General features: G+C 39.0%; 1 protein-coding gene across 18 annotated transcripts in view; it reads right to left on the bottom strand.

The window, feature by feature from the left end:
• The window catches only part of ADAM22 (ADAM metallopeptidase domain 22), a 246,631-nt gene that overhangs the window by 228,329 nt on the left and 1,755 nt on the right, over window positions 1-16,547 (bottom strand). The window lies entirely within an intron of this gene.

Raw genomic sequence — 16,547 nt, 5'->3', positions numbered from 1 at the left:
GCTCAACTAAGGCAGAGATGCTTCCCATCCCAAAGTAATGGAGCTGCATTGTTACTCATTTAATTAAAAAAAAAAAATCCCACCTGATGTTTGAACCAATATTATATTGGGGGTTGGGGGAGTAGGAGGACAAGATTAACTTGGTTTGTTAAATTCCTGGAAAAAATGCAGTGAGACCAAAGCTGGGACCCAGAATTAGAATGAGGGTCCAAATTGTTCTACCCTCCTGGAACATTTGATGCAAATCACAGCTCTTGTGAAAACAATCGAAGAAATCCAGTGATCTGTGTACACAAGAAACTGGGCAAACAGTTTTATACCAAGATATAATCATTATGGGAGCTAAAAAAACGACAACAAAAAAAAGAGCTAACATGTATGGAGCCCTTACCATAGGCCAAATGCTCAGCTACAAACTTTATGCATTTTATCTCCTTAATCCTCACAACATATAAGCTGGGCGCTATTCTTATTCCTATTTTATTGGTGTAAAGACTCAGGATTAGAGAAATTAAGTGTAGTGGCAAAGGTGGGCTTTGAATCCATGCACTCTAATTCCAGGTTCTTAAACTCTTAATCACCATCCTACAATACCTTCTTAGAAGAAAACTATATATCAGGGAGTCGTTTTACTAAAAATGAAGACTTATTCTAAAACTATAGTAGATTCGGCAGTAGTATAGTAATACATAAACACAATCATGTAGAAAAGAATCGATATGGATAACACCAAGAAAATTTTTTTTAATCTGTTACAACAAAAGATACCATGAGAATGAATAGATAAGCCACAATTTTTTAAGTATTTGCAACAGAGATAAACAATAGGAGAGAATCCATAACATACTTAAAATGCCTGTAAATCAATAAGAAAAAGACACTTGAAAAATGGGGAAAGTATATAACTAGGCCATTCAAAGGAAGAAATACAGATTACCAAAGGTGCTCTACCTCATTAGTCATCAGGGAAATGGAAAGCAAAGTAATCAGACACTATTTCACACCCATAATATTGTTAGAAATTTTAAAGTCTTATGATTCCAAATGATGATAAAGATGGGGATACACAGAAATTCTCATGCACCATAGGTGGAGTATAAATTGGTATATCGTTGTGTGATTTGTCAATATGTGGAGAAGTTGAGAAGGGACAAACCCTAAGAATCAACAATTTCACTTCTAAATATATGCCCCACAGAAACACATGCACATGTATGCATTTATGGCATACACTGCTTATAACATCAAAAAATCAAGGTTGGGCTTCCCTGGTGGTGCAGTGGTTGAGAGTCCGCCTGCCGATGCAGGGGACACGGGTTCGTGCCCTGGTCTGGGAAGGTCCCACATGCCGGGGAGCGGCTAGGCCCGTGAGCCATGGCCTCTGAGCCTGCGCGTCCGGAGCCTGTGCTCCGCAACGGGAGAGGCCACAGCAGTGAGAGGCCCACGTACCGCAAAAAAAAAAAAAAAAAAAAAAAAAACAGGGTCAATCTATAAATGCCATTGACAGGAAAATAAATACATAGATGAGGGTAGGTTTATAAAATGGTAAGCCAGACAGCAATAAAAAGGAATGAATTCAATTACTTTACCTGCATCAAGATAAGAGACTGAAAATCAAAGTCTGTCACATTATTCTATCTATTTTTTGGTATATTTAAACTATTTCAAAACATAAGCTTTTTAAAATTAAAAAAAGTAACAAAAGTTGTCTTGAAGAAATTTTCATATGCACCTTCACGTGCCTGATTTCACTGATGCCACACATAACAGCTCAGGGGTGAGTAACACAGCCACAGAGATGTCTTTAATACTGTTGCCAAGAAAACTATAAGAAACAAAAATTAACAGCTGGAAGCTGCCAGGAGGCACGTGACTCAATCTTTAAAACCTTAGCCTGAGCTGCCTCACAGGTACTGCTAGGCTCCCCTGTAAGGAATCCTGTAGAACAGTTTTTTAAACTGTGGATCAGATCATGACCCATTAGAAGGCTCTGAGATCACTTTAATGAACCATGCCAGGATTTTTTAGAAAATGTCAAAGAACAGAGTAGAATGAGAAGCATACACTGCATGCTTCAAGGATAAGTATTGTTTCACAACACACTTGTTTTGATCTTTGGTGTATGTGTGTGTTTTCACTTGTTCATACGAAAACTTTAACACAAATGTTCATAGCAGTATTATGCATGATTTCCCCAAAGTGGAAACAACCCAAATCTCCATCAAAGTGAATGGATAAATAATGGATGTTATTCATCAATAAAAAGGAATGGGGGGACTTCCGTGGTGGTACAGTGGTTAAGAATCTGCCTGCCAACGCAGGGGACACAGGTTCGAGCCCTGGTCCAGGAAGATTCCCACATGCCGCGGAGCAACTGAGCCCCTGTGCCTCAACTACTGAGCCGGCATTCTAGAGCCTGCGAGCCACAACTACTGAGACCGCATGCCACAACTACTGAAGCCCACACGCCTAGAGCCTGTGCTCCACAACAAAGAGAAGCCACTGCAATGAGAAGCCCACACACCACAACAAAGAGTAGCCCCCACTCGCCACAACTAGGGAAAGCCTGGGCGCAGCAACGAAGACCCAACACAGACAAAAATAAATAAATAAAATAAATAACTTTTTTTAAAAAAGGAATGAGGTAAAAACGCATGCTACAACATGGATAAACCTTGAAATCATTATGCTAAGTAACAGAAGCCAGTCACAAAAGACCAGATAGTCTATGATTCCATTTTATGAAATGTCTAGAATAGGCAAAGCTATAAAGACAGAAAGTAGATTAGTGGTTGCCCAGGGCTGGGGGTGCAGCTAGGCAGGGCAGGAGAGAGTCTGGGGAATGTGTATGGGATTTCTTTTTAAGGTGAGGAAAATGTTTAAAACTGACTATGGTGATGCTTGCACAATTGCTTGAATATACTAATAAACTTTGAATTGTACACTAATGTTAAATGAGTGAATTCTACGGTACGCAAATTATACTTCAATAATGGCCTTATAACTATATATAATGAAAATATGAATTATTTTGTTCCTGAGATTATACTAAATCAGCTGAAGCCATGTTAAAGAGTTCATTTTTGTGGGCCAGTTACTTAATCTTAACATTTTGACATGGGACCCCCTTCCTGACACAAGCCCTTACTTTATTTTCTCATCATAAACCTACTTTCAGATCAATCCTTCATTCACACTATGATATTAATGCTTGAAAACAGCTCAGAGGGCCATCCCTCTCTAGGGTCTCTACTTATACCAAAGTGGCTATTCTCAAGTGGTGTGTTTTCTGATTTAAATCAAATGTGCATATCTTTTAAAGCATGGAGGTTTCACAGAGTAATAGTTCTATAAGAGTAGTATCTACCACCTAAGAAATAAAGGAAGCAAATATTTTTTACTCAGCATAATTCCCTGGAGTTTTGTTTGTTTGTTTTTTGCCACTTGGCATGTGGGATCTTGGTTCCCCAACCAGGGATTGAACCCGTGCCCCCTGCAGTGGAAGTGCAGAGTCTTAACCACTGGATGGCCAGGGAAGTTCCAGAAAGTAAATATTTTATATTAACTTGTTAGTCCACGATAGGGAGGTAAAGATTGAGAAAAAAATAAAAATAAAACAAAATATTAGACAAGAAAGTATTGGAGGCTTAGTTACAGGGAGAAAAAGAGGATGCTGTCCTTGGTTCAAAAAAAAAATCAAAACTCCACGAACAAATATCAGAAAAACTCCTTAGCTAAATATGTCATACGAGTTCAGAACTATCAGAAATACTATATGTCACTTTCCCAGAAGACAGACATCATTGTCTTAAAGAAAATGCAGCTCCAGGCAGCAAATGGCAAAGTCTGATGAATAAAGTCACACACAAAGGTTAAATAGCTTGGATTTATTTGTGTTGGGAGAGACAGGGCTAGAAACTGACATGAATGATTTTGTCACAGTGATTAAAGCAGCCAGGAGATAGCAAGGCGGCTTTATATGGTAGAATATCAGTCTGCCAATCATTGTCCAAGTTCCCACTGCTTTCTCCAGTCTTCTCTCTCCTATCCTCGTGGCCCTGCCTCACACGTGAAGCAAGGGGGACAGCTACTGCAGTTCAGGTGCTCACTGTGATGGGATCCTCACAGAACCTGGGCGTTCTATATAGACAGGGTGGCTCTGTCGGGCCGGCAAGAATGTACGCGGAGGGAAAAAAAATTTTTTTTCAATAATAATAAAAAAAGAATGTACACGGAGGGAAGGGGAAGAAAGAGGTCAGGGATAAGGTATAAATGTGGAAGGAGGCCCGTGCTCCTCTTGAACCCATCCCAACAAAAGATTTTAACAATCCGGAGGAAAGAAATACTGTGATGGTTGGAAATACATCAGAAGAACATAAATGGTCACAGAACACTTTTTCTGCATCTTTGAGATTGAAAATTGAAACAAAGGCAGACCATAAATATTGGCTAAGTACCACCTATCCATCAGGCAGAGTGTTAAGCAGTGAACAAATAATGGTGAAAACGAATGACAAAGCTCCAGTCCAACATTAGGGTCCATCTCATGGGGACACCTTCTATTAACCCACCCAAACGATCAGTGCACCAATACCCCTGCACCAACACACACACACGAGCAGGAATAATTTTATGCCAAGCCTGTGAGGCAAGTTGAACTATTAGTATACCTGTAAAAGTGCCTCGTCATTGCTCAATGCTGAGTCTGAATCCTGCAGCAATGGAGCAATGGACCCCTCTGGAAGACTCTGAGAAGTGACACGCTCAGAAATTGTGGAGGATGGACCAGACACATAACTCAGAGTTTAAGTCCAGGGGATTATGAGCAGAGAGAACAAGGAGAATGATTTTCGGAAGGCGACTATTCCAACAGCAAAGAGCAGAAGTGAAACTCACTGCAATCCACACCCAAAGAAGGGAATGAATGAGGGACAATTTAAGGGGAATAAAAGAAACAACAAATGAAAAAGAAAAACCACATTAAAAACAGGCTTAAAGGTAAGTAGTAGAGTGGGAAGCTTGTTGAACTGTAACACATTTTGCAAATCCCAAAATAAGTCAGTCCAGCAACAGGGATGGTTCCCAACATTGAATATAAATAACCTTTCAGAGACTTGTTTTTACTTTAGTTGCTAAGAGAAAAAGAGGCATTTGACAGAAAGAGAGTAGGGGAAAAAATACAAAATAAACCAAGGGTCATAGGGAAAGTGAACAGAGCAAGGCTATGTTCACAGGAAAACGATAAATGGAAAGAGGCAACAGGAACGTGACAGAGCCTGAACTGAGAAATGAGAACAGAAAGAGATGAGAGAAAAGAAAAAAAATAATCGACCAGGGAAAACCTGATATAACAACAGGGGTCTAGAGGCATAAGAATGGAACAGGGCTCTCTAAGTCATGGCATCAATGATGTCATCCAGTTCTCATTTGCTTTTTGAGCACTTGCTATGTACAAGGCTCTGAGCTCAACGCTGGGAAGAAATAAAAATGGGTATTTTTTTATTTATGCCCTCACACCATGTTTTTCCCTAAATTAAAATGAAATAATTCTTACCCCGTCACCCTGGGACAACTGCAAACTTCATGATTTCATAATCAGAACACTTAAAAAAAGTCCTAAAAAACTCATTAGTCAATGACCTCAAGTAGATTTCATATTAAATTGGTTAAGTTATGAATGAATAGTACCTTCCCTTCATTAATTATGAGAGAACATTGTCCATGCAAGATCATTAAGAACTCTAAGGACATCATGCTAAACTTACCTCAGAAATTAAATTAAATGAAAAATTCATAGTATCTCAGCACCTCTTTTTACCCTGGAGGATGCTGAGGACCAACAAAAGTTGCTACACACCATGGTGAAATAGCCTCGTCTCTAGTCACTCATCCAGTCAGAAATGGCTTCACCTTTGGTGATAGCAATGAACACAACTTGAATTTTGCCCACCTTCTTATCAATCAGTATCTGTCCAAGCTTTCAGGTACTTTTATGAAGAAATCAGTTTGAAAAAAAGCAATGTGCTATTTATAGCTAAACAAGCTGTATACTTTTGTAAAACATAAGAACGATTTTCCTGTCCTGCATCAAAACTTCCATTACCTTAAAAGATGTTTAAGTTTCTATCATAGTCAATAAAACTCTTTCTAAGAAATGATGGCTTGATTACTTAACACAATGGTAAATTTGTTAATGTATCTGTAAAAAAAAATTTCCCATTCTTCTTCTTAAACACTTCCCTAAAGTTTTCTTGAAAAGCACATCAAAGTACTCCTAACTACTGCTAAACTGCAGGTGATACCAAACTAATCTTGAAAATAACCCACTATTTATAGCAAATGGAGACTGACACCAAAATTATCCATCTCAATAGGAACAAATTTTCCAAACTCCCACTTACAAACACTCTTCCATTATTAACATACATTTTTTTTAAACACGTACCACATGCCATGTAAAATGAGCTTGTTGCCCATTTTGCACAAACTAAGTGTGATTTTTCAGAGCATCAGCTGTCACATGAGTTAGGAAATCAATCTTTATGTAAGTGTCATCTCCTGATCCAGGGCAGGCACAGTCTGCAGTCTGAACTACGTTAGTGGGGAAAAGAGCGGGCCCCTGAAAGCCCCCTCCCACTAGCCTGCAGAGCCTTAGACAAGACCAGTGAAGAATATGATCTTGGGGGAGGAAGGAAGGAGGGAAAATAAGGAATAAAGAAGAAGAAGAATAGGAAGGAGGAGAAGAAGAGGAGGAAGAGGAGGCGGAGAAGAGAATGAAGTGGAGGAAGAGGGAGGGGGACAGGAGTAGGGGGGCAGAAGGAGGAGAAAGTGGTCCCTCCCTCTGAACCAAACACTTAAAGCTCCTGAGGGCGTGGAAACAATCCCAAGGGCCATTAGAGCGAGTCTGGCTAAAACACACACGGTTAAAAAAAAACACGAGACCTGAGTCAAGAGTGGAGCCAACCCCTGAAACCTCAATGGGCTGAGATCAAAAACTCAGAAAGTTTCTCAGAATTTTTCAGGTTACTCTCTCTAGTTGAGCCAGGAGGATACTGGACTGAGCTGGCACAGTGGACCCAGTGGACCCTCTCTAGACCTGATTTTTTTTTTTTACTTCCCTGAGCCTCGCCTTCCACTACCCTTTTACCCATAGCCTGCTCCTGCCCCATGGCCTGATGACCCAAGATTACTCTTCTGCAAACTGCTACGACTCCAGCCTACCCTAGGTTAATACTACCCTGCATGACCTTGACTGCTAAGGATCCACAGCTAGGTTCCAGGCCAGACTCCTGACAGGATAGTCCAAAGGCATTCAAAATCCACCAGGGAATTCATGGACACCAGGTCTATGAAGGGGCAGCTCTCTGTGCAGCATCTTGCTATCAAATCCAAAGAAAGAGAAACCACTGAGAGCAAAGCTTGAGCTCTGACCAGGAGTAGCAACTGGTGTGTACCAGCCTGACCCCAAAATCCTCACCTCACTAGAGGAGGAAATGAAGGCAATTTCTCCCAAAGAACCCTGCTTAAAAGGCAAATTAAAACAAAAAAATACATAAGAATAGAAATTGACCAGCTAGGGGCATGATTCAGTGCCAAACAGAATAAGAGGTCGAAGAAAACTGTCAACCGGTTCTACTGCCTTGGGCAGAAAATTTTAAAACGACTTGCAAAATGTGAGCTCTTGAGGTCTAGCTTCAGGGAAGTATCATCGATTTCCCATCTTCGAAGAGTCATCTAATGTTCCTTACTTGGGACCAAAAAAAAAAAAAAATGCAGCAAAAGAGCAACTACTCCTAAGTGCTAAAATCCCCTCATACAAAATTGATTTTTAAAAAGGAGAATAAAAATGTTGATTTACCCTTACAGATGAATATGATTCTGAAACATCGTTTCAATACAAACAACAAATAGATTGTGAGACAGGATGGAGCAGCAGGAGGGAAGGATTAAAGCTCCTTACTCTTTCTCTGTCGTGCTTTAGAACTGCTGATATTTCTGAATCATGGTACAACATTTTAAATTTTATCTTCAAAATCAAGTTATATATAATACTCTGCTCTAGGGAAAACAGATTTCTGTCTTAAAAGCAACCAGAAGGTAAAATCAAAAAGTAAAGGACACCGGGCTTCCCTGGTGGCGCAGTGGTTGAGAGTCCGCCTGCCAATGCAGGGGACACAGGTTCATGCCCTGGTCCGGGAAGATCCCACATGCCGCGGAGCGGCTAGGCCCGTGAGCCATGGCCGCTGAGCCTGCGCGTCCGGAGCCTGTGCTCCGCAAAGGGAGAGGCCACAACAGTGAGAAGCCCACGTACTGCAAAAAAAAAAGTAAAGGACACCTAGAAGTTTAAAATCAGTTTTTCTATATGATGTTTTCATATTTTTAAAAATACAGCATATTGAACTTCATTTCTATGTCAAATAATTGTAATTATCAAAGGGGTTGTAAATTCAATATTTGAAAAGACTAAAATTATTCATGCATTTATTCATATGGAGCCCAACCTTATTCCAAAAAAGATTTCAGCTTGTTTTATGTGGACAATTACAAGATAAAATAAAATGTTTAAGTAGATGAGGAACCCAGGGGAGACGGAAAACTCTTTAATTCAATAAATATTTATTAAGCACCAACTCTGTGCCAGTCACTGCTCTAGGCAGTGGAGATGTGTGGTGACGGAACAGACAAGATCACTATTCTCATGTAGTTTACCATCCAGTGATGGCATACTGAAAGAAAGACAATAAACAAGTCAATCGTTAAAAAGAATGTCAGGGGCTTCCCTGGTGGCACAGTGGTTGAGAGTCCGCCTGCCGATGCAGGTGACATGGGTTCGTGTCCCAGTCCGGGAAGGTCCCACATGCCGCGGAGCGGCTAGGCTGGTGAGCCATGGCTGCTGAGCCTGCGCGTCCGGAGCCTGTGCTCCGCAACGGGAGAGGCCACAGCAGTGAGAGGCCCGAGTACCGCAAAAAAAAAAAAGAATGTCAAGTGCTAGGAAGAAAAAAGACTAATGGTGACAAGGAGGGGAGTGGAATGGGAATACTTTAGAAAAGTGGACAGAGGAAACCTGTTGAGATCACTTTTTTTAAGCCTAATATTAATTTAGTCTAACGTGCGCTTGAAAATGTGCACAGTTATGACTTCCCAGGTTGATAAATTATCACTAGTCGAGAGAGATTTCAGATGACTTTTGCATTGAAATAGGGATGATGAGAAAGAACAGGACAATGAGCTAGGAATGAAGCTGCTATGAAAACTTATGCTGGGACTTCCGCTTTGGAGGAGGACACAATTCGCCTTGAAACTTTTGGCATCCAAGTCAAGGAAGGAAACACAGTTACAAGATAGATCTCTCCTGTTGGTCATGCTGAGACACCATGTGTAATGTTCTCCAAGACTTCAATGAATAATGTAACTGGTTTCTCAGGAATATTTCTTACAATATTTCTTACAATTTCTTACAGGATATCCTTCAAAATATCCTTTAGAAAAGCCTGGAAGGTGATTGAAGAGGTCAGGGAAGTGACTGAGAAAACTGATACCAATTCAGATACCAAACTCCCTTGTGACTAACTGAAATCCAAGCAGATTTAAGAAAAAATATCTTAAACCTTGAGAATACAAAGAGCTCCTAGACCCTGGGTACAAACTGGAATCCCCTGGAGAGACTTTTTAAAATACTCCCACCCCGGAATGCACTATGGAGGAATAGATGATAATTCTCCATAAATAGTTTCTGTTAAGTGAATTTCTGGCAGATTAACCTCCAACAAGTATTCAGAGTGCAGATGTTCTCTGCTGCCATTTAGAAGAAGATTCAGATATTTCCATGTGGTTAAAAGAATATCTGAGGTAGAGGTAGAAATTATACCCATTTCTAGAAATGAAGACATATAACAAGTGTGAAACAGGACATCAATTCACCCCTGAATGAAGCTAGTGAGGGAGGAGACCAGGGCAGGGCCAAGAGTTTTAAAGAAGTGTTAGGTCTGTTCCAATACATAGATGACACAGTAACCACATGTTAAATAAGAAAGATTACAAGAGGCTTATTTTATGTGGATCTCTAACATTTTCTTTGAGAATTCTTAACCCAATTCTACTACTTGTCAGTTGTATGACCTTGGGCTGGTTAATTAGCTTCCTTAAGCCTCAGTTTCCTCATCTATAAAATGGGTATAATAATATCTACCTCATAGTGAGAGATAACACATTTAAATCGCTCAGCACAGTGTCTAACACATGGTAAATATTCAGTAAATATTAATTCTTATTTTTAACTCTTTCCCTCAATATTTGCTTTCTAATGCTTTTACTACCAAAGTAAACACATCCAGCTAGATGTTCACAGAAGCTATCATTTTGGTTATTATTACATCTGTCTTTGACCTGAATGCTTTGACATCTGGGACTCTAGAGTTACTTGTTCTATGAAGACACAAAAGATATTTTGTATCTTTTCATTTGGAGAAGGATACACAAACACGGATTCCTTTTTAACATTTCATGTTTCTGCTTTATGAAACTTAAAGCAGAAGAAGAGCATGTATAATTTTGGTACTGACAACTGGATCCTGAAATCTTTGATTTACGAAGGAAGATTATAACAATCAATGTTCACATGCAGTTCCAAAACAAAACATACATCCTTTGAGAGGTGTTTCTAACCTTTTAAATGTTAAATATCTTTATATATTCCATTCTCATTCTCAAGGTAGTAGAAATGAAGCATTCCTACTGTGTTCCGCAAGTTTCTTCACTACTATACAACTTTTAAAAACATTTTCAAGTGCTGCAAGAAATATATAGTTCCAATGGGACAGATGTAAGACATCTTTTACCCCAGTGCCATTGAAAGATATCTAAGGAAATGTTGGTGACCTCCTGTGCTAAGGCCAGGTTAGCCGAGTGCTTCAGCACATAGGCAGTGCAGTGGAGCTGAAGTGTCTGGGTTCAAATACCCTCTCTGCTACCTACCAGCTTTGTGATTTTGCAGCTAAATATTACCTGTCACATGATTCTTGTGAGGATGTAATGAGACTGTACAGATCAAAAGTACTCAGAAAACTGTTCAGCACATAAAAAGTAACCACATGAGTTACCATTTATTAAATATTATTAAATATTTTAGTGTATACTATAACATGACAACACTATTATAAGTATTTCTCTTTTCCTGGTTTTCTCTTTCCTTCCTCCTTCTTGCCATTCTCAAGGTCTCTTCCTCTTCTTCTGCCCTCCCCCACTCTTTTTAATAACATCCTTTTTCCCTTTGGGGCTTATGCATAATCCTCAATGATAAATGTGGCAATATCTGGGCCCCACTGGAGTTATAGAGTACTACTAACCCTATATGACAAGAAAGCAGACCTCCCTCCATGTACTTTTAGAAGGGGCTTTAATCATTAAAAATGATAGGACACTTGGCATTCTTTGAAATAAGAGGAAAGAAATAAAACTTAAGGACAATTTGTATCATCCCATAAGCTTTTAGAGTCATTCATAGTTTTCCATGTGTAGCTGTAAAGAAGCAATGAAAGACAAGATTCTTCTGTGCACAGAATGCATGGTAAAACCACTGGGCAGAATTTCAAAGATGCCCAAAAGAAATATATACAAATTGGGATCTCATAGACTAAAAGCAAGATGTAAGGAAAACTCCTACAATTCTAAATTTTATTTTCCTTTAACTATTTAACTGTAAGAGAAGGTTGACAGGAGAATAAAAACGTGCTGGGAAATGTCTCCTTCCTATTAATGTCAGTGGAACAAAGTTTTGATTGGTGGCAAACTTTATCAATATTGAGCTACTTAGGTTTAACAAATGCACATTAAGGAAAAAAGAAGATGTTTGTGCTATCCTTGCAAAATACTTCTAAAGCTGTAATTCCTAGGAGTCCTTTTCCGCCAGGGAAGCAGTACTGCAGACAACTTATGGTTAAGTTGACTCAGTGCTCCCAAGTGAAACAACCCAATTTTAAGTACAGCTCATCCATGCTTAGGCATATGGATAATTATATTCATAAGAACAGAGCACAGGCACTTCCCTGGTGGCACAGTGGTTAAGAATCTGCCTGCCGAAGCAGGGGACATGGGTTCAAGCCCTGGTCCAGGAAGATCCTACATGCTGCAGAGCAACTAAGTCCACGCACAACAACTACTGAGCCTGAGCTCTAGAGCCCGTGAACCACAACTACTGAACCTGCGTGCCACAACTACTGAAGCCCCCGGCCTAGAGCCTGTGCTCTGCAACAAAAGCCACCTCGATGAGAAGCCCGCGCGCTGCAACAAAGAGCAGCCCCCGCTCGCCGCAACTAGAGAAAAGCCTGTGCACAGCAACGAAGACCCAACGCAGCCAAAAATTAATTATTTAAAAAATGAATGGAGCACAGCTACTGCTTGCCATCCTGCGACCATCTTGCATTTCCCCATTCATTACTAATTACCAAAACTATAATAAATGGTAGATCTATGTTCCTGGCACTTGACTACTTGAGAAGCTTACAACACTTTCCAGGGAATGAGATAGAAAAATAAGTAGCCCCTCTATTCACCGGCAATAAAGACTTCTGACAAAAAGAAATTCTGCTACTTGTAGAGAAAAGCAATTACTGGCTGCAAAACAAATTATTGAAAATGTATGGGGTGACCACACAGCAAAGTAAACCACCAAATAACCTCTGATGCTACAGTAAAACTATCATGCCTGGCTAGCAAAGAAGGAGTAACTAAGGTGCTCACTCTTAGAAACAGAAATTATGTGATCATCAGTATCAAACCAACAGTAGGACTCAGTAGGTGATATCTTGGCCACATGGGTGTCCAATTAAAAATATATTTTATCCTATTATCTGCAACATACAATTTTTTCAGCACAAAACATTTCAAGTCAGAGGAAAGGAAGACTGAAATACTTTGAATATTCTAGTTCTGAGTGCTATTTTACAGGGCTGAAATTACTTCAGACTAGGCAGACGAAGTACAGCAAGGTTACCCACAATCAAATATAATTTCTTTGACTACCATTTCTAGACCTTCATGGCACAATAAGCTTTCAGTATGGGCTGATCATCTGATTCAGGATAAAAATAAAGTATGCGTTCAAGTAACTGGCCAGATAGTACAGAAATCTTTTACAATATGGACTCATGCAAACAGAATGATTATTTCACACCAATCAAACTGCCAGTATTTCCACAGAACTAAAATATTAAAATTTTTTCCAAAAATATAACTGTGCAGTTCCATTTAGTGATGAAAACTGAAGTAAGGACACATTAAAAGTAAAATTAAGGTGTCTTATACCATCACAGTTCTAGGTAAATGGCTCTATCTTACCTGGTGAGAAGTGATTCTTGAATGAGATTAGATGACTTATAACATTTCTTCCATCTCTACAACTGTTAAGATGCCACTTATGTAAATTCCAGTAATTTGTAACTTCTGGGAATGTGTTAAATTCAGGTAATTAGGGCACCATTTTGCATTAAGGCCATGTCATAAAATTTCTAAACAGTACTCAAGCAGCCTGGGGGAGTTAATGTTATTTAACAAAAACTCATATAGTGCTTACAGAATATGCAGCACTGTTCTAAGTGCTTTATAAATATTAACTCATTTATACTAAGCAGCTAAGTATACTTAGTAACTAAGTTCTTACAAGCTTAATGAGTATGTGAATTGGCATTTAACAATGAATTAAAGTGAACAACCACTTTCACTCAGCCTTTGAAATTAAGATAATTCATTTCTGGGACTTCCCTGGTGGCGCAGTGGTTAAGAATCTGCCTGCCAATTCAGGGGACATGGGTTCGATCCCTGGTCTGGGAAGATCCCACATGCCACGGAGCAACTAAGCACCCGCGCCACAACTACTAAGCCTGTGCTCTAGAGCCCACAAGCCACAACTACTGAGCCTGCGTGCCACAACTACTGAAGCCCACACACCTATAGCCTGTGCTCTGCAATGAGAAGCCACCGCAATGAGAAGCCCATGCACCGCAATGAAGAGTAGCCCCCGCTTGCCGCAACTAGAGAAAGCACACGCACAACAACGAAGATCCAATGCAGCAAAACAAAAAGATTATTCATTTCTAACAATTACGGTTATTCCACGACAACATGAATCTGGTAACTCTCCTTACTGAAATCCTTGAATCGCTTTCAGGACAAGTCCAAATTCCTCAGCAAGTCATGAAGGTGCTGCAGCATCTATTTTCTGGTTTCCTGTTTTGTTTCATCTGTCCCTTAAATCCTAACTATTTGCAGTTTAAAATGTGTCTTGATGTCACATGCCCATGTACCGCCTGCCCCTTCTGTTTGATATGCCCACCCCTTCCCTTTAATTTGGCCACTTCCTACTCACCCTCAAAACACAGCTCAGGTAACACCTCTCTCTGAGAGCCCTGACGGCTCACCTGGGTTAAGCACTGTCTTCTCTCTTCCACAGCTCTCTGTGATCACCTCCAGAAAATCACACACAAGTACAGAGTGTAATTGCCTATCCATTCATCCATCTTCCTACCTGTCTGTAAATTCCTTAAAGGCTAGAACTGCGTCTTTTATCTCTTAATCCCCAGGGTCTTGCAAAAATTGGTACACAGTATGAGCTCAAGTATATAAATGCCTTTTTAATAAACAAATAAACAAATCAGTATATACCTTTGTGAGCTGATAGAAAAACATCCTAATTTTATTTCTGAAGTAGAAAGGAAGTTGCTAAACATATTTATGAGTATAAATTATGTCTATTTTAATCACCAAAGAAATAACAAGGTCCATACAGAATTAACTTATGTTTTGGGGTTCATTGACAGCTCTCAACGAAACAAGAAATGACAAATTGCAGGACCACTCCTTAGTTTCCTAACTGTAGAAAGTGTTGGCTTATGACAACTAAGTCTTTACAACTCTAACTGCCAGATTCATTCCTACTAGTCAGTAATCACTAACTGTAGTTGAGGAGCATGGTAAACTGCTACAGCTCCCAGGTGATCCAGGCATCCAACCAGATGCACTATGTATACCTCACCATGTGAGATAATTGCTTGTCATAATTACTTTGATGATAAGACAGGATCTTCACTGTCATTTCTGACTTGAATGAATAATCTACTCACACTGTTTAACCTAAATCCTACCGATTCATTCACACCTCACCAAAAGCCAGAGTCATTCTTCTCAATAGTGAGGTTTATTCTTATAGGAAGTAGAAGCTGCACAGGCCCCAAGTATCTTCTGCCCCAAGTAGAGAGGCCTAGGAACCAAAAAATCTACAGAAGTGGGATTTCAGAAATGGGGAGAAAAAGGAGGACTGACTGCCTGTTGTCCAAGAGTGGTGGTCTTTACCAACACAGAGAAGGGCAGAGGGTACCTAAAGACATCAGCAGCATGAGACAGAGACTCCGGAGTTTAGAGGTGCAATCCTGCAGCATTTTCTGCATCTCTACTTTCTTCCTCTCTGAGGAAGCACTGTCTATATCAGTAAAAATTCAGATTGTGAAAGACTCTACTGGATAAAAGACCCCACATCTTCAACGAATAAATTGCATGGAAAAAAGCAAGGAAATGGAGGGGGAAACCATGCATTAAAGAGACTTTAAAAACAAAAAAAAACCTAATTGCAGTTTATAGACATTATCTGGGTCCCAGATCAAACAAACTTAAATATATATATAATATTTATATATTTTATATATTTACATATATTTAACACATTTATATATTTAATACATATTAGCTATGATAATATCATGGTTACATTTTCTAAAAAATCTTCATCTTTTAGAGGTGCATAGTGAAATTTTATAACTGAAATGATATGATTTGCTTCAAAATAATACAGAAAGGGAGAAAAAATAGGTAGGATGTAGATAAAATGAGATTGGCTATGAGATGCTAATGGTTGAAGCTGGGAGTCCATTATAATAGTCTGTCTACTTTTGTGTGTGTGTTTGAAATTTTTTATAATCAAAAGTTGTAACTGAGCACGAGAATATTCCCCTACAGAAATAATTCTAATGTATTGAAAAATAAGACAGTGTCCTATGCTTTTTCAGTCTTACTATGGAAAAAAGTCAAAATGGAAAAGGTTAATTCAAACATTAATTCAAATAAGTAAATAAAATTCAAATAAAAAATAAATAAAATAGGTATTTACCAAACAATTCAAATGATGGGATTCTTCATTAATGCTTGGCATATTAGATTTTCTACTATAATAATGTAACTAATGGATATTACTATAGCCCTTTAAATTAATTTCTATCATGTTAAAATGTTAACAGAACTAAGTACTTGGCTACAAATACAGATTTAAGTAGTATTTTTCTATTTTTACTTATTTTACACTTACAGATAAATTACTGAGTATCACATCATCAAGATACATCTTAAAATATTAAGAATATATTTATACATGTGAAAGTGTTCAGCCTGCCTTTGCTTCAGTGAAGTGTGCAAAATTTTCAACTACATGAACAAGTTCTACCTTAATATGTACTTACAGGTGGGTGAACTGGTTGCCAGGTTGATACATGTAAATACAAAAA

The sequence above is a fragment of the Orcinus orca genome, chromosome 9 (genome assembly GCF_937001465.1).
Source record: "Orcinus orca chromosome 9, mOrcOrc1.1, whole genome shotgun sequence".
Taxonomy (NCBI): domain Eukaryota; kingdom Metazoa; phylum Chordata; class Mammalia; order Artiodactyla; family Delphinidae; genus Orcinus; species Orcinus orca.
Note: the sequence above shows the minus strand (reverse complement) of the source record. Positions and strands in the feature narration are given on the sequence as shown.